Genomic DNA, 26,394 nt, shown 5'->3' with positions numbered 1-26,394 from the left:
GGGTGAGCTAGACTGCTCCATTGTGTGGCTGTAGGGTCTGGAGCTGAGCATACAGCTATTTCAGGATCTCCGGGGGCACAGACAGGAGCGTATCCTTCCAGGTTTCTGTGCCAGTAGAATTGCTGTTGGTTTGTGTCTTAGAGGGACTGAAGCTGAGTATAGGGCCCTTTCAGGATCTCTGGGGCACAGTTGGAAGTGTTTTCTATCAGGTCCCTGTGCCAATAGTATTGTTCACAGATTGCATCTAGGAGGAGCTGGAGTCTAGTTACTGATCCCTTTCAGAATCTACAGTTGGACCAAGTTTGGCAGGCTTTCCTGCGGGTCTCCCAGACCACAACTGAGAGGGATTGAAGCCAGTTCATGGGCCACTTAAAAGTCAACTGCCGGGACTGTATGCCTATTACCCGAGCCACAGGTAGGCATCACTCCTCTCAAGTCCCTTGGCATATGGTGCTGGTGACAGAACCAAGGCCAAATAGGGCTATAGCCTAGTCCTTAAGGGTAAGGAGCTGTTTCTGGGTCTGTAGCTGTGACCGCAGTTGGATAGTAAGCCGCCTAGGTGCTCATCTGCCTTCTCAAAATGGCTCTTCCCCCATCTTGGACTCTATCAGGTTTCACAATCTCCTACCTGGATCCCAAAGCTCCCACTTTACTCCAAAGATTTTTGTCAAATTATTGTTGCTGACAGAGAACACAAGTGAGGGACCTCTTATTCTACCATCTTACTGATGTCTATAATATTACATTAACTGATTTGCAGAGGTTAAATCAACCTTACGTTCTTCAAATAATTCCTACTTCATTGTAGTATATAATCTTTTTTTAATATTGATGAATTATGTGTGTTAATAGTTAGTTGAGGAAATTAACCTCTCCATTTATGAGGGATATAGATCTGCATTTTTTTTCTTGTAATTTATTTGTTTAGCTGGGAGGTGTTTAGCATTGGGAGGTGTTCCTTCCACTTCTCCTTTCTGGAAAGGTTTATGTAACATTACTGTTATTTCTTCTTTAACTATTTGGTAGAATTCAGCAATGAAACTATCTAGAATTAGGCTTTTCTTGGTGGGAAGACTTTAATACACCATTTTTCTTGTTATAGATCTATTCAGATATTCTTTTTTTAACAGGTCAGTTTTGGTAAACTTCATATTTCTAGGAATCTGGCCATTTCCTGTAAGTTGTCTAATTTGTTGACATAAAGTTATTTGTAGTATTACATTATAATCCTTTTAATTTCTGTATGATCCATGGTGATGTTCTCTTTTCCATTCTTGATTTTGGTGATTATGTCTTTTCTCATTTTTTCTTTCTCAATATAAATAAATGTTTGTAGGGACCGGCCCCGTGGCTTAGCGGTTAAGTGCGCGCGCTCCGCTACTGGTGGCCCGGGTTCGGATCCGGGCTTGCACCGACGCACCGCTTGTCCGGCCGTGCTGAGGTGGCGTCCCACATACAGCAACTAGAAGGATGTGCAACTATGACATACAACTATCTACTGGGGTTTTGGGGAGAAAAAGGGGTAAAAAGGAGGAAGATTAGCAATAGATGTTAGCTCAGGACCAGTCTTCCTCAGCAAAAAAGACCAGAATTGGCATGGATGTTAGCTCAGGTCTGATCTTCCTCACAAATAAATAAATAAATAATGTTTGTAAATATTGTTAATCTTTCAAAGAATCCACTTTTGGTTTCTTAAAGTGGGAGGTAAGGTTTTGATTTAAGATCTTTGTTTCTAATAAAGTTTTTTATAACTATAAATTATGCTCTTCACGCTGTTTTAGCTACATCCCAAAACTTTTTTTTCAACAGTTTTATTAAGATCATAATGGTTTATATCATTGTGTAATTTTGGGTGTGCATTATTATTTATCAATTTCTGTATAGACTTCAACATGCTCACCACCAGTAGTCTAATTTTTGTCTGTCACAGTACATATGTGCCTCTTTACCCCCTTTGCCCTCCCCCAGCCCCCTTCCCCTCTGGTAACCACTAATCTGTTCTCTTTATCCATGTGTTTGTTTATCTTGCACATATGAGTGAAATCATGCTGTATTTGTCTTTCTCTGTCTGGCTTACTTCGCTTAACATCATACCCTCAAAGACCATGCATGTTGTTGCAAATGGGACAGTTTTGTCTTTTTTATGGTTGAGTAGTGTTCCATCATATACATATATATACACCACATCTTCTTTATCCATTTATGCATAGAAGAGCACTTGGGTTGCTTTCATGTCTTGGCCATTGTGAATAAGGCTGCAATGAACATAGGGGTGCATAAATCTCTTCGGGTTGTTGATTTCAAATTCTTTGGATAAATACCCAGTAATGGGATAGCTGGATCATATGTAATTTCTATTTTTAATTTTTTGAGAAATTTCCTTACTGTTTTCCATACTGGCTGCACCAGTTTGCATTCCCACCAGCAGTGCACGAGGGTTTCCTTTTCTCCACATCCTGTCCAACATTTGTTATTTTTTGTCTTGGTAATTATAGCCATTCTGACAAGTGTAAGGTGATATCTCATTTTTTGGTAGTTTTGGTTTGCATTTCCCTAATGATTAGTCATGTTGAACATCTTTTCATGTGTCTGTTGGCCATCTGTATATCTTCTTCAGAAAAATGTCTATTCATATCCGCTACCCATTTTTTGATCAGGTTGTTTGTTTTTTTGTTGTTGAGTTGTGTGAGCTCTTTATATCTTTTGGAAATTAACCCCTGGCTGGATACAAGATTTACAAATGTTTTCTTTCAGTTGGTGGGTTGTCTTTTTGTTTTGTTCATGGTTTCCTCTGCCTTGCAGAAGCCTTTTAGTCTGATGTAGTCCCATTTGTTAATTTTTTCTTTTGTTTCCCTTCCCTGAGTAGACATGGTATTTGAAAAGATGCTGCTAAGACTGATATCAAATAGTGTACTGTGTGTATTTTCTTCTAGGAGTTTTATCATTTCAGGTCTTACATTCAAGTCTTTAATCCATTTTGAGTTAATTTGGGTGTATGGTGCAAGATAATGGTCTACTTTCATTCTTTTGCATATGGCTGTCCAATTTTCCCAGCACCATTTATTGAAGAGACTTTCTTTTCTCCATTGTATGTTCTTGGCTCCTTTGTCAAAGATTAACTGTCCATAGATGTGTGGTTTTATTTCTGGGATTTCAAGTCTATTCCATTGATCTGTGTGTCTGTTTTTGTGCCAGTACTATGCTGTTTTCATAACTATAGCTTTGCAGTATATTTTGGAGTCAGGTATTGTGATGCCTCTAGCTTTGTTCTTTTTCCTCAGGATTGCTTTGGCTATTCGAGGTCTTTTGTTACTCCACATAAATTTTAGGATTCTTTGTTCTATTTCTGTAAAGAATGTCATTGGGATTCTGATTGGAATTGCACTGAATCTGTAGATTGCTTTAGGTAACATGGACATTTTAACTAAGTTTATTCTTCCAACCATAAGCATGGACTATCCTTCCATTTCTTTATGTCTTCTTCAATTTCTTTCAATACTGTCTTATAGTTTTCAGTGTATAGGTCTTTCACCTCTTTGGTAAAGTTTATTCCTAGATATTTTATTCTTTTTGTTGTGATTGTAAATGGGGTTGTATTCTTGACTTCTCTTTCTTCTAGTTTGTTGTTAGTGTGTAGAAGTGCAATTGATTTTTCTAAGTTGATTTTGTACCCTACAACTTTGCTGTATTTGTTGATTATTTCTATTAGTCTTCTGCTGGATTCTTTGTGGTTTTCCGTGTATAGAATCATGTCATCTGCAAACAGCAAGAGTTTCACTTCTTCCTTTCCAATTTGGATTTATTTTATTTGTTTTTCTTGCCTAATTGCTCTGGCCAAAACTTCCAGTACTATGTTGAATAGCAGTGGCAAGAGTGTGCACCCTTGTCTTGTTCCTGTTCTCAGAGGGATGGCTTTCAGTTTTTCCCTGTTGAGTCTAATGTTGGCTGTGGGTTTGTCACATTTGGCCTTTATCATGTTGAGGTACTTTCCTTTTATACCCATTTTATTGAGAGTTTTTATCATAAATGGATGTTAGATCTTGTCAAATGCTTTCTCTGAATCTCTAGAGATGATCATGTGATTTTTATTCCTCATTTTGTTAATGTCATGTATCACATTGATTGATTTGTGGATGGTGAATCATCCCTATGTCCCTAGAATAAATCCCATTTGATCATGGTATGTGATCCTTTTAATGTATTGCCATATTCATTTTGACAGTATTTTGTTGAGGATTTTGGTGTCTATGTTCATCAGCAATATCGGCCTGTAATTTTCCTTCTTCGTCTTGTCCTTGCCCGGTTGGTATCAGAATAATATTGGCCTCGTAGAATGAGTTAGGAAGCATTCCATCATCTTCAATTTTTTTGAAATACTTTGAGGGGAATAGATATTAAATCCTCTTTGAATGTTTGGCAGAATTCTCCAGAGAAGCCATCTGGTCCTAGACTTTTTTTGGGAGGGAGGTTTTTGATTACTGTTTCGATCTCTTTACGTGTGATTGGTGTACGAAGATTCTCTACTTCTTCTTGATTCAGTTTTGGGAGGTTGTATGAGTCTAAGAATTTATCCATTTATTGTAGGTTATCCAATTTGTGGGCATATAGTTTTTCATAGTATTCTCTTATAATACCTTGTATTTCTGTGGTATCCATTGTAATTTCTCCTCTTTCAGTTCTGATTTTATTTATTTAAGCATTCTCTCTTTTTTTCTTGGTGAATCTGGCTAAGGTTTTGCCAATTTTGTTTATCTTCTCAAAGATAGTTTCTTTGATCCTTTCTACTGTGTTTTCAGTCTCTTTAATTTATTTCTGCTCTAATTTTTATTATTTCCATGCTTTTGCTGACTTTGGGTTTTGCTTGTTCTTCTTTTTCTAGTTCTATTTGTGTAGTTTAAGATTACTTATTTGAGATTTTTCTTGTTTGTTGAGGTGGACCTGTATTGCCCTGAATGTCTCTCTTGTAACTGCTTTTGCTGTGTCCCATAAGAGTTGGTATGTAGGATTTTCATTTTCATTTGTCTCCAGGTATTGTTCAATTTCTCCTTTGATTTCTTCATTGATCCAATGGCTGTTTGGTAGCGTGCTGTTTAGTCTCCACATCTTTGTCACTTTCCCAGTTTTTTTCTTGTAGTTGATTTCTAGTTTCAGAGCATTGTGGTTTGAAAAGATGCTTGAGATGAATTCAATCTTCTTAAATTTATCAAGGCTTGCCTTGTTTCCCAACATATGGTCTTTGAGAATGATCCATGTGCAATTGAGGAGAATGTATATTCTGCTGTTTTTGGATGGAAAGCTCTATATATATTAAGCCCATCTGATCAAGTGTTTTGTTTAAATCCAATATTTCCCTTTTGACTTTCTGTCTGGATGATCTGTCCATTGAAGTAATTGGGGTCCCCTACTATTATTGTGCTGCTGTTAATTTCTCCCCTTAGGTCTGTTAATAGTTTCTTTATGTACTTTGGTGCCCTTGTGTTAGGTGCATATATATTCATAAGTGTTATGTCCTCTTGGTGGAGTGTCCCTTTTATCATTATATACTTGCCCCCCTTTGTCTCTTATTGTGTTTTTTATCTTGAAGTATGCTTTGTCTGAAATAAGTATGGCAATACCTGCTTTTTTTTGCTTGCCATTTGCTTAGAGTATCATCTTCCATCTTTTCACTCTGACCCTATGTTTGTCTTTAGAGCTGAGATGTGTTTCCTGGAGGCAGCACGTTGTTGGGTCTCATTTTTTAATCCACCCAGCTACTTATTGTCTTTTGATTGGAGAATTAAATCCATTTATATTTACAATGATAATTGATATATGGGGGCTTAATACTTCCATTTTATCTCTTGTTTTTGGGTTGTTGTATGTTTCCATTGTTTCTCTTCCTTTGTATTTCTGACTGCCATTTCATTTTGGTGGTTTTCTGTGGCAGTTTTGTCTTTTTTTATGAATTGTGGCTCTGCTCTGATTTTTTGTTGAGTGGTTACTGTGAGGTTTATATAAAAGATCTCATAGATGAGATAGTGCATTTTCTGATAGCCACTTATCTCCGTTAGCCTAAGCAGGTTCCATCCCTTTCCCTGCCCCCTTCTGAGTTATTGTTGTCACAAAATATTCTGTTTTGTGTTGTGAGTTTGTGACTAAGTTGAAGTGCTTATAGTTACTTTTGATGCTTTCCTCCTTTTTGCTTTTAATTGAGTATTTGCTTTCCTGTTCTGATAGAGGGCTGAAGTTTTCTGATTATGTCTGTCTATTAATCTCTTTGCTCTAAGGTTTGTAGACCATTGCCTTTTTGTTTCCGGTATGGGGACATCTTTAATTACTTCTTGTAGGGGAGATCTAGTGGCTATGAACTCCTTCAGCTTTTGTTTATCTGGGAAAGCTTTTATTTCTCCATCATATCTGAAGGATAGTTTCACTAGATAGAGTATTCTTGGCTGAAAGTTTTTGTCTTTCAGTATTTTGAAATATCATTCCACTCTCTCTTAGCCTGTAAGGTTTCTGCTGAGAAATCCACTGAAAACCTTATAGGGTTTCTTTGTAGGTTATTTTCTTCTGCCTTGCTGCCCTTAGTATTTTTTCTTTGTCATTGACTTTTGTCAGTTTTACTATTATATGCCTTGGAGAAGGTCTTTTAGCATTGACATAATTAAGCATTCTATTATCTTCACGTATTTGTAAATCCAGTTCCTTCCCCAGGTTTGGGATGTTCTCAGCTACTGTTTCTTTGAACAAGCTCTTTGCTCCTTTCTCCCTTCCTTTTCCCTCTGGAATACCTTTAATCCTTATGCTGCTTTTCCTAATTGAGTTGCATATTTCTTGAAGAATTCCTTCATTTTTTAAAAATCTTAGTTCCTTCTCCACCTCCACCTGTAGCATTTCGATATTTCTATCCTCTAAATCACTAATTCTTTCCTCTATAACATCAGCTCTATTTTTAAGGATTCTAGATTATTTTTTATTTCATTAATTGTGTTGTTCACATTCAGAATTTCTGCTTATTTTAATTATAGTTTCAATCTCTTTGGTGAAGTAGTCCTTCTTTTCATTAATTTTATTCCTGAGCTCATTGAACTGTCTTTCTGAGTTTTCTTGTAACTCATTGAATTTCTTTATGACAGCTATTTTGAATTCTCTGTCATTTAGATTGTAAATTTCTGTGCCTTCAGGATTGGTTTCTGGAGAGTTGTCATTTTCCTTCTGCTTTGAACTGCTGCTGTAGTTTCTCATGGTGCTTGATGAACTAATCTTTTGTCAGTGCATTTGTGGTAGTATTAGGTCACAGATTCCACCTGCTACTGCTAGGGGAAATCAGGAGCTGAGTTTCTGATCCTATCTCATCTGCTGGAAGTTGTGGGAGTACTATGGGTACTTGTGCCAGCTTGGATAGCGTTTGAGCATGTTAGAAAACTATACTTGGTGGATGGGCCTTCCTCACAGAGACTGAGCCTGGGCCACTCCTTGGGGCTGCAGTGGCAGAGTGGGCTGTCCCACCACCTGAAAAGTGATCATAAGCAGGTTAACGGCTGCTGCTGCCTCTTCCTTCAGTCTCCCCTGGGCACGTTCCCATTTTCAGTGCACAGTGATACTATGGTTCCTTGTGTGGGCTGGGAATGCATTTGCCTTGGCACCTAGATCTGGTGCCACTTCTTCTTCTGGTTGCACCAGCTACTCTGCTTGGTATGTGGGGCTTCCTCATGGGGACTGAGCCAGGGCCACTCCTTGGGGCCACAGCAGTTCACTGGGCTCCCCCACCACCAGGAAAGTGATCATGAGTGGGCTATGAGCCACCACTGCCTCTTCCTACAGTCACTCTGGAGCACATTCCCACTTTTGGGGCACAGTGGTACTATGGGCACTCGGGCCCAGCTGGGAAGTGTTCATGTACATGCACAGGGAAGGGCATGGAGTTCTCACCTATCTCCACCATTTCCCAGAGGGTCAGTCAATCCACCTTCAGATGTATAGCTGCATGGGTCACTCAGGCATCCTGTTGTGCTGTGTGGGTTTTCTCCATTGGTCAATGAATGTCCACTTAGTTGAAGTTTAAAGGGGGAGAAATAAAGGAAACAGCTCACTCTGCTGTGTTGCTGATGTCACTTGACCCCAAAACTTTGATATGTTGTTTTTTTGTTTTAATTCAGCTGAAAACATTTTCTAATTTTCCTTGTGAATTCTACTTTGACCCATTGGTTATTTCAAAATGTGTTGCTTAATTTCCAAATATTTGTGTATTTCCCAAACGTTGATTTCTAATTTAATTATATTGTTGTCAGTTCTCAGAGAACATACTTTTTATGATTCAATCTTTTAAAACTCAATGTAACTTTTTATGGCCTATCCTAGAGAATATTTTATGTTCACTTGAGAAGAATATGTACTTTGCTGTTGTTGGGTTGAGTGTTTGTTGTATAGCTGTCTGTTAGGTCTAGTTGACTTATGCTGTGCATGTAATCTATATCTCTGCTGATCAATCAGTTAGGCAAGTGATTAACAAGGGAAAAGACATTTCTTGGTATAGCCAGAATAAGAATCCTAAAGAAGAAACAAATTTATCATGTTCAAGACATTTGTGAGGACTTTGGCTTATCCTCTGGGTGAAATAATAAAAAATAAGTAGATAAAGATATATTATAGCACAGTACTGTTAAACACTAACTTTGACTTCAAATGAAGTTGGGTTTGAGTCCAATATATGTTAATTACTAGAATAGGGACTTTGGAGATTGTGAAAACTCCTCAAAACTTTGGTGTGCTCTTCTTTAAAATGGAGGTAATACTTTGTACTTATTTCACAGGGTTACTATAAAGACTAAATGAAATAACATTTATAAAATTCTCACAATAATGCTTGGCATATAGTAAATGCTCAATAAATGCTACATATTATTATTAACAAGGATATTTACTATAGCAATACTTATAATAAAATTTTTAGTTGCAATTTAAAGTGTATTAATATTTTATGTGCTAAATATAGAACAATTAATGAAAATGGATATACTTTCAAGATTTATATCATAAGGAGACAAATAAAACAAATCAGATTGTCCATAAAAATCTTATTTTAAAAAAATAACACACATACACAGACATGCACACATTCAGTAGTTTGTAAAGATATATACAAAAATTTTAACATTGGTTATCTCTTTCTGTTGAGAGTACATATGATTTATATAATATTCACTAGTTTAGCTGCGTTTACTATTTTTTTCTACAAGGAGGGCCTTTGTAGTTGATAAAAACCAACTACAAAAATTATGTATTTACATTGTTATTTCTTCCTCTCTACATCAAATACACCTCTTATTAACATCCATGTTCCTATTTAACTTCATATTTCGTAAGAATTAGTTACCAAATATAACATATCATATAGGTAGGTATATGCTTTCACATTTTCATTAAGTATATGTGTATGTAGAGATATATATGTATGTAAAGGTATGTGTATATGTCATCTTTCACATGCTTTATTATATATATGTTTGGGGATACATGTATGTGTATTTATCAATAAGAGATTTTGATGTGCCTAAGTAAAATACTTGAAAATATTTTAGTATTTTAATTAATGTGTATTAGAGTTCTTTGGTTAGCAAAATAAACTGGATTTTGAAAAGCTTATCATAAAAACTTGAGAGGGACAACACATTTCCATGAGTTTCACCCTAGGACCCCCACCAGGATCTCTCTGTGAAGATTAGAAGAAAATTCTCTCATTCTTCCAGCAGGTGATGCGGTAAAATAACAATTTTAAATTATACCCAGAGCACACTATTCTCCTTAAAAATGACATTCCCTCATGGGAAATTGTTTTACCAGACTCGGGGTTACAAACTTGGGATTATCAAAACCTAACTGACATGAGGGAAGGTAAATACCCAACTCCAGCTCTCTCTAGTCTTTGATGCAAGGGGAGAGGGAAAACCAAATTTAGATCCTTCTATCCTTTCATAATAGGGAAAGAAAATATTCAACTCCAGACCCCTCAGGCCTTCCATGTGGGGGAAGGGAAATACCAATTTTCAGCCCCATCCAGCCTTTCTGTCTCACATAAGAAATGAAAAAAAATCTGAGATGCACTTGTAAAGGTCACAGGCCTGATCACAGGCTCACTAAAAGACTGAGACATATCATAGGCTAATATAATGCTTCTCCTCCCCTTACACCTTACCACAACATAAATAGCGCTCCTGAAAGATAGCAGGGAATTACAACTGAAAGAACTACAAAGGTTAGACCTTATTTAAGAAAAATTCTCTGGGGAAACCCAAAGACAAGAGAGGAGAGAAAAACAAGGATGTCAGAAGAAATTTTAGCCTCTTACACCTAGAGCTAGTGCAAACACTAAACACAGCATAACTCCTAGCAAGATAAATACAAACCCTCACATTAAAGGCCAATTTACCTCAGTTCCTTTTACATCATGTCCAAGTTTCAATAAAAAATTAAAAGCATACTAAAAGACAAAATAAAAACTAAAACAAAACAAAATTATTTGAAGACATAGAGCATGTATCAGAACCAGATTTAGATACGGTAGAGATGTTGGAATTATCAGACTGGGAATTTTTTTTTTCACTTTTTTTTTTTTATTGATGTTTCAATGGTTTCTAACATTGTGAAATTTTGGGTTGTACATTTTTGTTTGTCCATCACCATATATATGACTCCCCTCACCCCTTGTGCCCACCCCCCACGCTCACTGCCCCTGGTAACCACAGTCCAGTTTTCTCTGTTCATGTGTTGGTTTATATTCCACATATGAGTGAGATCATACAGTGTTTGTTTTTCTCTTTCTGGCTTATTTCACTTAACATAATACGCTCCAGGCCCATCCATGTTGTTGCAAATGGGACGATTTTGTCTTTTTTTATGGCTGAGTAGTATTCCATTGTATATATATACCACATTTTCTTAATCCAATCATCAGTCGAGGGAAGCTTAGGTTGCTTCCACTTCTTGGCTATGGTGAATAATGCTGCAATGAACATAGGGATGCATAAGCCTCTTTGGATTGTTGATTTCAGGTTCGTTGGATAGATTCCCAGTATTGGGATGGCTGGATCATAGGGCATCTCTATTTTTAATTCTTTGAGGAATCTCCATACCATTTTTCATAGAGGCTGCACCAATTTGCATTCCCACCAGCTGTGTATGAGGGTTCCTGTTTCTCCACATCCTCTCCAACATTGTTGTTTTTTGTCTTGGTGATTATAGCCATTCTAATGGGCGTGAAGTGGTATCTTAGTGTTGTTTTGATTTGCATTTCCCTGATGATTAGTGATGTTGAGCATCTTTTCATGTGCCTATTGGCCATCTGTATATCTTCCTTGGAGAAGTGTCTCTTCATTTCCTCTGCCCATTTTTTGATCGGGTTGTTTGTTTTTTTTGTTATTCAGTTGTGTGAGTTCTTTATATATTATGGAGATCAACCCCTTGTCAGATGTATGTTTTGCAAATATTCTCTCCCAGCTGGTTGGTTGTCTGTTCATCTTGATTCTGGTTTCATTTGTCTTATAAAAGCTCTTTAATCTGATAAAGTCCCACTTGTTTATTTTTTCTTTAGTTTCCCTAGTCTGGGTAGGCACGTCATCCGAAAACATTCCTTTAAAACCAATGTCAAATAGTGTGTTGTCTATATTTTCTTCTATGAGTTTTATAGTTTCAGGTCTCACCTTCAGGTCATTGATCCATTTTGAGTTAATTTTTGTGAGTGGCGATAGCACATGGTCCACTTTCATTCTTTTGCATGTGGCTGTCCAGTTTTCCCAACCCCATTTATTGAAGAGACTTTCCTTTCTCCAATGTATGTTCTTAGCTCCTTTGTCGAAAATTAGCTGTCCGTATATGTGTGGTTTTATTTCTGTGCTTTCAATTCTGTTCCATTGATCTGTGTGTCTGTTTTTGTACCAGTACCATGCTGTTTTGATTATTATTGCCTTTTAGTATGTTTTGAAGCCAGGGATTGGTGAGAGTGGGCAGCCCTGCCTCATTCCTGTTCTCAGAGGAATGGTTTTCAGTCTTTCCCCGTTGAGTATGATGTTGGCTGTGGGTTTGTCATATATGGCCTTTATTATGTTGAGGTACTTTCTTTCTATTCCCATTTTATTGAGAGTTTTTATCATAAATCGATGTTGTATCTTGTCAAATGCCTTCTCTGCGTCTATTGAGATGATCATGTGGTTTTTATTCTTTGTTTTGTTGATGTGATGTATCACGTTGATTGATTTGCGGATGTTGAAGCATCCCTGCGTCCCTGGTATAAATCCCACTTGATCATGGTGTATGATCTTTTTAATGTATTGTTGTATTCGGTTTGCCAATATTTTGTTGAGGATTTTTGCATCAATATTCATCAGCGATATTGGCCTGTAATTTTCTTTCTTTGTATTGTCTTTGTCTGGTTTTGGTATCAGGGTGATGTTGGCCTCATAGAATGATTTAGGAAGTGTTCCATCTTCCTCTATTTTTTGGAATAGTTTTAGAAGGATGGGTATTAATTCTTTGAATATTTGGTAAAATTCACTGGAGAAGCCATCTGGTCCTGGACTTTTATTTTTTGGGAGGTTTTTGATTACTATTTCAATCTCTTTACTTGTTATTGGTCTATTCAGATTCTCCATTTCTTCTTGGTTCAATTTTGGGAGGTTGTATAAGTCTAAGAATTTATCCATTTCTTCTAGATTGTCCAGTTTGTTGGCATATAATTTCTCATAGTATTCTCTTATACTCCTCTATATTTCCGTGGTATCCTTTGTAATTTCTCCTCTTTCATTTCTAATTTTATTTACTTGAGCCTTTTCTCTTTTTTTCTTAGTAAGCCTGGCTAAGGGTTTGTCGATTTTGTTTATCTTCTCGAAGAACCAACTCTTTGTTTCATTAATCCTTTCTACTGTTTTTTTGGTCTCAATTTCATTTATTTCTGCTCTGATTTTTATTATTTCTCTCCTTCTGCTCACTTTGGGCTTTGTTTGTTCTTCTTTTTCTAGTTCTGTTAGGTGTAATTTAAGGTTGCCTATTAGGGCTTTTTCTTGTTTGTTAAGGTGGGCTTGTATCGCTATGAGTTTCCCTCTCAGGACCGCTTTTGCTGCATCCCATATGGTTTGATATGGCATATTATCATTTTCATTTGTTTCCAGATAGTTTTTGATTTCTCCTTTAATTTCATCAATGATCCATTGGTTGTTCAGTAGCATGTTGTTTAATCTCCACATTTTTGTCACTTTCCCAGTTTTTTTTTCATGGTTCATTTCCAGTTTCATAGCCTTATGGTCTGAAAAGATGCTTGTTATGATTTCAATCTTCTTAAATTTATTGAGGCTTGCTTTGTTTCCCAATATATGGTCTATCCTAGAGAATGTTCCATGCGCACTTGAGAAGAATGTGTAGTCAGCTGTTTGTGCATGGAGTACTCTGTATATGTCTACTAGGTCCATCTCGTCCAGTTTTTCATTTAAGTCTACTATTTCTTTATTGACTTTTTGTCTGGATGATCTATCCATTGTGGTAAGTGGGGTGTTAAGATCCCCTACTATTATTGTGTTGTTGTTGATGTCTCCTTTTAGGTTTGTTAATAGTTGCTTTATGTACATTGGTGATCCTATGTTGGGTGCATATATATTTGTAAGTGATATGTCTTCTTGATGGAGTGTCCCTTTTATCATTATATATTTCCCTTCTTTGTCTTTCTTAACCTGTTTTATCTTGAAGTCTACTTTGTCTGATATGAGTATGGCAACACCTGCTTTCTTTTGTTTGCCATTAGCTTGCAGTATTGTCTTCCATCCATTCACTCTGAGCCTGTGCTTGTCTTTAGTGCTAAGATGTGTTTCCTGAAGGCAGCATATTGTTGGGTCTTGCTTTTTAATCCATCCTGCCACTCTGTATCTTTTGATTGGAGAGTTCAATCCATTTACATTTAGGGTAATTATTGATATATGAGGGCTTAATGTTGCTGTTTTGTCACTTATTTTCTGGTTCTTTTGCATTTCCTTTGTTTCTTGTCCCATTTGCCAATTCAGTTTGGTTGTTCTGTCTTATGACTCTTCTAGTTTTCTCTTTGTTGATCATATGTGGTTTTTCTTTGATTATTTGTTTAGTGGTTACGGTGAGGTTTGGGCAAAAAATCTTGTGCATGAGATAGTCCATTATCTGATAGCCTCCTATTTCCTTATACTAAGTCAATTCAATCACTTTCCTCTTCCCCTTCTAAGTTGTTCTTGTTATATCTTATTCTATCTTGTGTTGTGGCTGTGTGTTTACAGTGATGAGGTTAAATTTATTTTTGGTGAGTTTCTTCCTTTGATCTTTGAATTTAATATTTAAGTGGTTGCTAACCTATTCCGGTAAAGATCTACTATTTTTCTGAGTTTGTCTACCCACTTTTCTCCTTGCTCCAAGCTTTGTGTTCCCTTTCTCTTCTTTTTTTCAGGCCTGAGGGCCTTCTTGAGTATTTCTTGTAGTGGGGGTCTCGTGGCCATGAACTCCCTTAGCTTTTGTTTATCTGGGAGAGTTACTATTTCTCCATCATATTTGAAGGATATTTTTGCTGGATAGAGTATTCTTGGCTGAAAGTTTTTGTCTTTCAGTATTTTGAATATATCATTCCAGTCTCTTCTAGCCTGTAAAGTTTCTGTTGAGAAATCTGCTGAGAACCTGATGGGAGTTCCTTTCTATGTTATTTTTTGTTTTTGTCTAGCTGCCCTTAATATTGTTTCTTTGTCATTGACCCTGGCTAGCCTTACCACTAGGTGTTGTGGTGAAGGCCTTTGTCTGTTAATATATATAGGTGTCCTGTTGGCTTCGCTTACTGGTATTTCCTGTTCCTTCCCCAGATTTGGGAAATTCTCAGCTATTATTTCCTTGAATAGGCTCTCTGTTCCTCTTTCCCTCTCCTCTCCCTCAGGAATACCTATAATTCTTATGTTACATTTTCTAATAGAGTCAGATATTTCTCGGAGTCTTTCTTCATTTCTTTTTAGTCTTAGTTCTCTCTCCTCTTCCATCTGGAGTATATCTGTATTCTTATCCTCTAAAGTTCTAATTCTTTCCTCCATATTGTCAGCTCTGTTCTTTGAAGATTCCAGATTCTCCTCTATCTCCTCCACTGTGTTCTTCATCTCCATCAGCACTGATTGGTTTTTCTTTATGATTTCAATCTCTTTTGTGAAGAAACTCCTAATCTCATTGAATTGTTTGCCTGTGTTGTCTTGTATTTCGTTGAGTGTTTTTATGATAGCTATTTTGAAATTTCTGTCGTTTAGATTATGGATTTCTATGTCTTCGGGGTTGATTTCTGGGTGCTTGTCATTTTGTTTCTGGTCTGGTGATTTCATATATTTTTGCATTGTGGTTCCTGTGTTGGTTTTGTTTTTCCTCATCCTGGAAATCTCTGGTTGCAATTTCCACCTGCCACCACTGTCTGGTGGTAAAGGGCTGTGTAGTCTAAGCCCCCTGTGCTCTGCCCCGGTTTTTCTGCTGCCATCCGCAGTTTTGTTTTTTGTTTTTTTATTTTCCCCACTGCAATCCACGGGTCCGGTCGTTTGATCAGGTCTGCCATGGACGGCTTGGTCTGGTCTGCCGCGGATCGCTAGGTCTGGTCTGGTCGGTTGAGCTGCAGGGTCCGGTTTGCGGGGAGGGGGGAGCTCTCTCTTTTGCCCTCTGGGTCCCTGACGTGGGAGGCTTCTCGTTTGCCCCTCTTTATCTGCTCTCTTGGGTGCCCAGATGTTGATGGTAGCCCTGTGGCTCTTCTGAGTCCTCTGTATGGGAGTTTCCCACTGGCTGAGAGAGTCCGAAGAGCTACGGTTTCCCCGCTGAGGGCCGGCCCTCCCCCCTCTCTGGGAGCCGCGCGGACCGGGATCGCTGATCTGATGGGGAGGGAGAGGAGTTCTTCTTACCTCTCCCCACTTCCTCCGGGGGCCCAGCATGTTCCCCTCTCAGATGTGCGGCAGTGTGGATCTTTCCGCTCTAGCTTTTCACTGTCTGGGATTCTGTTGTTGGTCTGTCACTGTTCCTTTTGTTGTATCTTGTCATGGGAAGAGTTCACGGGAAAGCTCACTCCGCCATGATGCTGATGTCACTCTCCAGACTGGGAATTTAAATTAACTATGACTAATATGTGAAGGGCTGTAATGGAAAAAATGGACTACAGAAAATATCAGATGGATAATGTAAGCACAGAGATAAAAACTCTAAGAAAGAATCAAAAGGAAATGCTATAAATCAAAAACACTGTAAGAGAAATGAATAATGTCTTTTATGGGCTCATCAATAAACTGGATAAGGCCTGTAAATGAATCAGTAAATGGAAGATATGTCAATAGATACTTCTCAAACTGAAAAGAAAAAAGAAAACATGGAAACAAGATATCAAAGAACTGTGAGACAATAACAAAAGGTATAGCATACATTAATGGGAATACCAGAAGAAGAAAGAGAGTAAGGAACAGAAGAAATATTTGAAGTAATAATTGCTAAGAATTTTCCATAATTAATGACAGACACCAAATCACAGATCCAGGAAGCCCAGAGAACAATAAGTATAAGTACCAAAAAGTCTATACCTAGGCACATATTCAAGCTGCAGAAATTCAAAGAGAAAAGAGAAAACCTTGAAAAACGTCGGGCCCAGGGGCAGCACTTACATATAGAGGAACAAGAATAAGAATTACATCAGACTTCTCTTTAGAAAATATGTAACTTAGAAAAGAATGAAGTAAAATATTTAAAGTGTTAAGGGAAAAAAACTAACAACCAATGATTCTGTATGGAGCAAAATTATCATTCAAAAGTGAAGAAGAATTAGACTTTCTCAGACAAACAAAAATTTAAAGAATTTGTCACCAGTAGACCTGTCTTACAAGATATGTTAAAATAAGATCTTCATAGAGAAGGAAAATGATACAAGTCAGAAACCCAGATCTGCATGAAAAAGGGAAGAGTTTTCAAAAAGAAATAAATGAAGATAAAATAAAATCTCTTAATTTTCCTATTCTTAACTGATACAACAGATAACAGTTTGTTCAAAATAATAATAGCAACAACATATTTGGTGATTGTAGCTTATGGAGAAATAAAATATACACAGTAATGCTATAAGGGATGGGAAGGACAAATTGAGACTACTCTGTTATAATGTACCTGTACTACCCATGAGGTGGTATAGTGTTATTTGAAAGTGTACTTAAATGAGTAGTAAATATATATTGAAACTCTAGGGAAACCTCTAAAAATTTTTTTAAGAGAACCAAAATTGACATACTAAGAGAGGAGATAAAATGGAATTGTATAGAATGCTTGATTAAAACCAGAGAAGGCAGGAAAAATTGAAAGATGAAAAAAGAACACAAGCTTAAAATAGAAAACAGTTACACAGTACACTGAAAACTGTAAGACACTGATGAAAGAAATTGAAGAAGACACAAATAAATAGAAAGTTATTCCATGCTCATGGATTAGAACAATTAACATGGTTAGAATGCCATACTACTCAAATCAATCTACAGATTCAACACAATTCCTATCAAAATTCCAATGGCATTTTTTACAAAAATAGAGCAAACAATCCTAAAATTTGTATGGAATCACAAAAGACCCTGAATAGCGAAAGAAATATTGAGAAAGAACAAAGCTGGAGGCATCACATTCCCTGATTTCAAACTACACTACAAAGCTATAGTAATCAAAACAGTATGTTATTGACATAAAAACAGTCACATAGATCAATGGAACAGAATAGAGAGCCCAGAAATAAACCCATGCATTTATGGTCAATTAATTTATGACAAAAGAGCCAAGAATATGCAATGGGGAAAGGAAAGTCTCTTCAATAAATGGTGTTGAGAAAACTGAACAGCTACATGCAAAAGAATGAAACTGGACCACTGTCTTACATCATACACAAAAATTAACATAAATGGATTAAAAACTTGAATGTTAAGCCCTGAAACTATAAAACTCCTAGAAGAAAACAGGTAGTAAGCTCCTTGATGTCGGTCTTGACAATATTTTTTTTGGATTTGACACCAAAAGCAAAGGCAACAAAAGCAAAAATAAACAAATGCAACTATATCAATCTAAAAAGCTTCTGCACAGCAAAGAAAACCATCAACAAAACAAAAAGGCAACTTACTGATTGGGAGAAGATATTTGCAAATGATATATCTGATAAGGGGTTAATATTCAAAATATATAAAGAACTCATACAACTCAATATCAAAAAACCAAACAATCCAATTAAGAAATGGGCAGAGGACTTGAATAGACATTTTTCCAAAGAAGGCATACAGATGTGCAACAGGTACATGAAAGGGTGCTCAACATCACTAATCATCAGAGAAACGCAACTCAAAACCACAATGAGATATTACCACACACCTGTTAGAATGGCTATTATCAGAAAGACAAGTATTGATGAGGATGTGGAGAAAAGGAAAAACTTGTGCACTGTTGGTGAGAATTTAAATTGGTGTAGCCACTATGGAAAACAGTACGGTGGTTCCTCATAAAATTAAAAATAGGACTACTATAGGATCCAGCAATTCTACTTTTGGGTATTTATCTGAAGGAATCTAAAACGCAAACTCAAAAAGATATATGAACCCCATGTTCATTGCCACATTATTTACAATGACCAAGATATAGAAGCAACCTAAGTGTTCACTGATGGATGAATGGATAAAGAAATGGTTGTATACATATACAATGGACTATTATTCAGCCATAAAAAAGAAGGAAATCTTGCCATTTGTGACAACATGGGTGGACTTTGAGAGCATTATGCTAAATGAAATGTCAGACAGAGAAAGACAAATGCTGTATTATTTCACTTTTATGTGGAATATATATATTAAAAAAACCAAATAAACAAAAAATGAACTCAGATACAGAGAACAGATTGGTGGTTGCTAGAGGTGGGTGGAGGGGGAATGGGTTAAGGTGGTCAAAAGACATAAACTTCCAGTTATAAAACAAGCAAGCACAAAAATAAAAGTGTGGTACTGTCATGAGGATAGACATAGAGATCAATGGAACTGAATTGAGATAGACATAAACCCCTGCATTTAGGGTCAATTGATTTTCACACATGTGCTAAAGCAATCTAATAAGGAAAAGATAGTCTTTTTTGCAAATGGTGTTGAAATAACTGTACATCTACATGCAAAAGAATGAAATATGATATGTAAATGATACGTAAATGATTTTACGTATGATACGTAAAAATTAGCTTGAAATAGGTTATAAACCAAATTTAAGAGTTTAAATTACAAAATTCCCAGAAACAAACACAGGTGCCAATCTTGGCTTAGGCGATGGTTTCTTAGCTACAAAACTAAAGCACAACAACAAAAGAAAACATAGGTAAATTGGACCGCACCAAAATGAAAAATTTTGTGTTTCAAAGGACATCATCATGAAAGTGAAATAGCAACCCATAGCATAAGAAAAAAAATACTTATAAATTATATATCTAATAAGGGACTTACATCCAGAATATAAAATGAACTCTTACAACTCATGATTAAAAAGACAAACAAGTCAATTTTTAAAATGGGCAAAAAATTTGAATGGACATTTCTCCAAAGAAGATATTCAAATGCACAATCACACATATAAAGATGCTCAACATCACTATTTATTGAGGAAATGCAAATCTAAAGTACAATGAATTATCACTTTACACACATGTACGGATGTGAAGAAATTGGTACTTTATTCCATTGCAATTGAGATTTTAAAATGGTTGACCCACTTTGAAAAACATTTGGGTATTTCCTCAAACTCTTAAATATAGAGTTACCATATGACGCAGCATTTCCAATCCTAAGTCCATAAACAAGAGAGATGAAAGCATATTTCATGTCTGCATGAAAGCTTGAATACACATATTCAGAGCAGTAATTTTCATAATTGCCTCAAACTGGAAACAACTCTGTGATGGTTAATTTTATGTGTCAACTTGGTTAAGCTGTGGTGACCAGTTGTTTGGTCAAACACTAATCTAAATGTTACTGTGACGGTATTTTTTAGATGTCACTAATATTTAAATCAGAAGACTTTGAATAAAGTAGATCATCCCTCCATAATGTCATTGGGCCTCATCCAATCATTTGAATATCATAAGAGAAAAGACTGAGGTCCCCTGAGTTGGAAGGAATTCTGTCTCTAGACTGCCTTTGGACTCAAGACTGTAATTGTAACTCCTGCAGAATTTCCAGCCTACTGGCCTGCCCTGGGGATTTCAGACTTGCCAGCTCCTGCAACTGTGTGAATCGATTTCTTTAAAATCTCTCTTTCACTTTCTCGGTTCTGTTTCTACAGAGAACTGTGACTAATGACTAATACAGAGTTTGGTACTGAGAATGGTATCAGAAGAATAAAATATTATGGATGAGTTTTCTGAATTGGTTCTTGGGTTTCTGGAATTGGTTCTTTAATCTGACTATATTTAAAAGCACTAAGAACTCTTTTTCCAGTAGTAAAGACCATATTGATAGTCCACAGCATTGATGTGACAATAGAGATACACACGATATCATTATTGGATCACAATCATTATTGATACACAAAATATCATTATTGGATACTACTAATCAGATACTGATAAGAAGCAAGGTTCTCGTTGACCATGTATTTGGTAACGTAGAACATTTTTGTCTAATTAATGAGTATAATATGATTGGCTGATTGCTCCTAATTGAGCTGGAAAAAGCCAGGAAAGAAAAAGATAAGCTCAAGGATTTGAGTTCCCAGCTCAAGTATGGCATAAACTACCTGGAAGTTTCTGTCAGTTCTAAATAAACCCTTATCTCCTATAACTGAAGATCTGAGATTGTTGAAAAGCAAACCCAGAATGTCATCTTGCAAGTGGTTGATTTTCAGCACAAATTGAATTCTCAATCTCGCAGGATGTCTACTGTTAAAGTGAGTCCCCAAACCAATTCTGTGGCTATTTTCCCAGTTCATTAATGCATAATAGGAATACACATACTCAGCAATTGATGGTTCCCTAAACTGTGGAGTGAGGGCTATTATGGCGGGAAAGGCCAAATGGAAGCCACTATAACTGCTCTACCTATGAAAATAGTAAGCCTAAAGAAATGCTGCATTCCTGGAGTGATTACAGAAATCAGTTCCACCATCGTGAACCTGAAAGATCTATTGGTGATGATTCCCACCATATCTCCATTCAATTTGCCTATTTGTCCCGTGCCAAAAACAGATGGATCTTGGAGAATGACAATGGATTATCAAAAGATTTACCAGGTGGTGACTCTAATTGCAGCTGCTGTACCAGATGTGATCTTATTGTTTCAGCAAATTGACACATCCCCTGATACCTGATATGCAGCTATTGATCTAGCAAAGGCTTTCTCTCCATACCTGTTAGTGATTACCAGAAGCAGCTTGTCTTCAGCTGGCAAGGCCAGAAATACAACTTTACTGTTCTACCTCAGAGGTATATCAACTTTCCAGCCATATGTAATATTTTAGTTTACAGTGAACTTGATTGCTGTTCCCTTCTACAAGGTGATACACTGATCCATTACATTGGTGATGTTATGCTGACCGGACTTAGTGAGCAAGAAGTATCAACTACTCTAGACCTAGTGGCAAGAAATTTGTATGTCAGCAGATAGGAAATAAACCCAACAAAAATCAGGGGCTTCTAATTCAGTGAATTTTCTAGGAATTTAGTAGTGTGGGGAATGTCATGGTATCCCTTCCAGGGTGAAAGATAAGTTGTTGTACAAGAACTATCCTGCAATCAAAAGAGAGATATAATGACTAGTAGGCCTCTTTGGATATTGGAGGCAACATAGTTCTCATTTGGGTGTGTTCTTCTGGCCCATTTACCAAGTGACACAAAAACTATTAGTTGTGTGTTTTTTTTGTGTGTGTGTGAGGAACATCAGCCCTGAGCTAACATCCCTGCCAATCCTCCTCTTTTTGTTGAGGAAGACCGGCCCTGAGCTAACATCTATTGCCAATCCTCCTCTTTTTTTTTCCCCCTTTTTCTCCCCAAAGCCCCAGTAGATAGCTGTATGTCATAGTTGCACATTCTGCTAGTTGCTTTATGTGGGACGCCACCTCAGCATGGCCGGACAAGTGGTGTGTCAGTACGCGCCCGGGATCGGAACTCAGGCCACCAGCAGCGGAGCGCACGCACTTAACCACTAAGCCACGGGGCCGGCCCCCTAAAAACTATTAGTTTTGAGTGAATCCTAGAACAAGAAAAGGCTCTACAACAGATCCAGGCAGCTATGCAAGCTGCTCTGACTCTTGGGCCATATGATCTAGCAGATCCAATGGTACTTGAACAGTCAGTAGAAGGTAGAGATGCTGTTTGGAGAATTTGGCAAGCCCCTATAGGTGAATCTCAGTGTAGACATTTAGGATTTTGGAGTAAATTCCTGACTTCCTTTGTGAATAACTATTCTCCTTTTGTGAAACTGCTTTTGGCTTGCTACTGGGCCTTAGTAGAGATTGAATGGTTAACCATGGGCCACTAAGTTACCATGCATTCTAAGCTGGCCATCATGAACTGGATGCTGTCTGACCCACCAAATCATAAAGCTGGGTGTACTCAAAAGCACTCTATCATTAAATGGAAGTGGTATATATAAAAACAGGCACATAAACACCCCCAATAATAAGTAAGTTTCATGAATAAGTGGCCCAAATGTCCATGGTTTCCACTTCTACATTACCTTCTCTCTTCCAGCCCGCAGCTATGGCTTCATGGAGAGCTTCCAAAGATCATTTGACAGAGGAAAACCTGGGACTGGTTTACAAATGATTTTGCATGATATGCAGGCACCACTTGAAAGTGGACAGCTGTAGCATTACAGTTTTTTTCTGGGTCATCCCTAAAGGAAAATGGTACAGTGAAATTTTCCCAGTGGGCAGAATTTTGAGCAGTGCATGTGGCTGTTCATTTTGCTTAGAAGGAGAAATGGCCAGATGCGCAATTCTATACTGATTTATAGGCTGTTTATTTTTAGTTATTATAGTTATAGTTATTTTAGTTATTTATAGTTATTTTTTATAGGCTATTTATAGGCAAATAGTTTGGTTGAATGGTCAGGGACTTGGAAGGGACATGATTAGAAAACTGGTGGCAAGGAGATCTGGGGAAAAGGCATGTGAATAGACCTCTATAAATAGGTGAAAAACATGAAGATATTTATGTCCCACGTGAATGCTCACCAAAGAGTGACCTCAGCAGAGGAGAATTTTAATAATCAAGTGGATAAGACGACTCATTCTATGGATACAAGTCAGCCTCTTTTGCCAGCCAATCCTGTCATAGCCCAATGGGCTCGTAAACAAAGTGACCATGGTGGCAGAGTTGGAGGTGATGCAAGGGCTCAGAAACATGGACTTCTACTCACCAAGGCTGACCTGGGTACAGCCATTGCTGAGTTCCCCACCTGGCGGCAGCAAAGACCAACGCTGACTTCTCCATATGGCACCATTCCCCAGGGAGATCAATCAGCTACCTGGTGGCAGGCTGATTATACTGGACTGTTTCCATTATGGAAGAGACAGTGTTTTCTTTTAACTGAATTAGATACTTATGCTGGATATAAATTTGCCTTTCCTGCATGCAATTTGTTGGCCAAAACTACTGTACCTGGACTTACAGAGTGCCTTATGTACCCATTGTATTCTATATAGCATTGCTTCTAACAAGGAACTCACTTCACAGCAAATGAAGAGACAATGGTCCCAAGCTTATGGAATTCACTGCTCTTACTATGTTCACCATTCTGAAGCAGCCAGCTTGATAGAACAGTAGAATGGCCTTTTAAAGATTCAGTTACAGCACCAGCTAGGTGGCAGCACTTTGCAGGATGGGGGCAAGTTTCCTCAGGATGCACTGCATGCTCTGAATCACCATTTAATGTGTGGTCCTGTTTCTCCCATAGCTGAGATTAATGGGTCCAAGAATCAGGGGATTTAAATGGAAGTAACACCACCACTATTACCCCTAGTAATCCTCTAGTCATCTCCAGACTACTTTATTTTTTGTTTTGTCATAAGAGAAAATGAATAACATATTAGTAAATGTAAATTCACTTTTATAGATAAATGTTTCCAATTTATTTTAATTTGATACCAGAATCATTATACAATTTATTCAATTATAGGTATACTGATCACCACTGCATTAATTTTTATAAATAGTAATTTAATTTTATAATATCTAGAAATAGATCCTAATTTTCATAGCATCGGTCAGGCAAAATGCTGAAATTCTATGCAGCTGAGTATTGTTTCCATGAATCAATAAGGAATTATTGAAATTTACAAATTTTATCTTGTGATTTGAACTGCGACTAAAGAGCTATGAGCTACTTATGACACAGGTAACTTTTACACATACATTTTTTTTTTCTCCAGTTTTTATTTATTACAAATAAAGCTACTATCAATATTCTTGGACAAGTCTCTATATGGGCATATGCTTTCATTTCTCTTCTGTAAATATCTGAGAATGGAATGACTGGGTCATATGGTAGGAATATATTTAAAATTTTTTAACATGCATATTTAAAATAAGTTTGAATTTGCAAGAGTTGAAAATATAGTACAGAAAGTTCTCATATACTCTGCCTTCATTTCCGTAATGTTAATATTTTACATAATCATGGTACATTTATCAAAACTTAGAAGTTAATATTGGTATATTATTATTAACAAAATTACAGCTATTATTCAGATTTCTTCGTTTTTTTTTTTTCTACTAGCACCCTTTTTCTGTTCCAAGATTCCATCCAAGATACCACATTACATTTACTTGTCATGTCTATTCTTTTTAAGTACAGTAATATCAATGAAATGAAATTCCTAATGTTTAGGTTACATAATTAACCTCTGACTTAAGGACAACCAAAAGATTCATGAAATTGAAACCTGCATTTTAGCATGTGTTGTTTAACCCTTTTGAGTAAGCCTCTAATCATACCAGATTGGTAGAAATCAGGATGTTCCATTGTCTCCAGAAAAAGTGATTAACTGGTTATGTCTTACTATAAATTCTGTCTTATATTTGTCAAATGCATTATTGGCTGAAGGTAACAGATTATGTTTGAATAGATAGGTTGTTCACCCATGTACCTAGCATTTAAACATGTCAAAAGACAAAAGGAGCTGAAGGATAATGCAAAAGTAATGGTAAGGTAATGCTGAGGCATTAATCAAAGAGAGAAATCTATCTCTGAAAGTTATTCCTGCCTTGTTTATTCAACAAAGCTTGGGCTAATTAATTACACAGCACAAAGAGAAATAGGAAAATATTTATATTTATATATTTAATATAAATATATAATGCTTACTGTGTGCCAGGCAATGTTTAAAACAAATTACTATTAGTAACTCCTTTAATTTTCACAATAATCCTGTGAAGTAGGCATTATTATCATTATCATTTTTACCTGAAAATAAGATACAGAGAGGTTAAGCAACTTACCTAAGTTCTCAAAACTATAAGTGACCAAGACAGAGTTTCAACATGGCAATCTGATTTCGATCCATGTCTCTTAAACCATACACTCTGCTTTTTCTCTAAAAGTATAATAGTCATAAATATAGAAAGTAGATAAATGTTATTAGTTTTACTATGTACCAAATATTATCTTACCATTTTATGTGTATCATTGCATTTAATGTTCACAATTCATCTTATTAGATAGGCACTATTATTTCTATTTTACAGTTAAGAAAACTAAGCTAGGATGGTTAATTACCATGCATCATGTCACACGGTAATAAGTGATAGAGTTGGAATTTGATCTCAGGGAATTTAACTCTAGGGCCTGACCTCTTAACTGCTATATTAGTGGTTAAGAGCACGGACTTTGGAGATAGAGCTTACATTATAGATTTGAGAGGCAGAAATATCACAGTGATTAAGAACTCTTGTCTAGTATTCTCTACTTTTACCTAAATTAGCAGTCACAAGATGCACAAATGCATAAAAATCCTGCAAAAAAAATTTTTAAATAATAATAATGTAAGCATTAGTGACAAGTCTAAGATATGACGCTTTTACTCCTAGTGAAAGCTCTTCACCAGCCACCTTAAAAGATTTTTAAAAGAGACAACCTAGTCAGATTTTATACGAAATTAGCCAAAATATTGAATTTATCAAAAAGACTATTTAATAAAATGTCAACGGCCTAATATTATTTGGCATCTCTAGGCAATTTATGGTAAATATATGGAGACATCACTATTCATAAGACATTTAAAGACTAATTTCTATAATAGTCACATAAACTGCTAGAATATTTTCGATGATATTTAAAATTTGGAATACTGAATCAAGTGCTTTACAAAATTGAACTATATGATAAATGGTTACAAACTTCTTTTGAGGCTTCTGTC

General features: G+C 36.6%; 1 pseudogene; it reads left to right on the top strand.

Annotated features, from left to right (window-relative positions):
- Positions 1-20,910: 20,910 nt before the first annotated feature.
- On the top strand, positions 20,911-23,968 carry LOC131400311 (uncharacterized; annotated as a pseudogene).
- Positions 23,969-26,394: the final 2,426 nt, after the last annotated feature.

This window comes from Diceros bicornis, chromosome X, assembly GCF_020826845.1.
Source record: "Diceros bicornis minor isolate mBicDic1 chromosome X, mDicBic1.mat.cur, whole genome shotgun sequence".
Lineage (NCBI taxonomy): Eukaryota > Metazoa > Chordata > Mammalia > Perissodactyla > Rhinocerotidae > Diceros > Diceros bicornis.
This window is presented reverse-complemented; position numbering and strand designations above follow the sequence as displayed.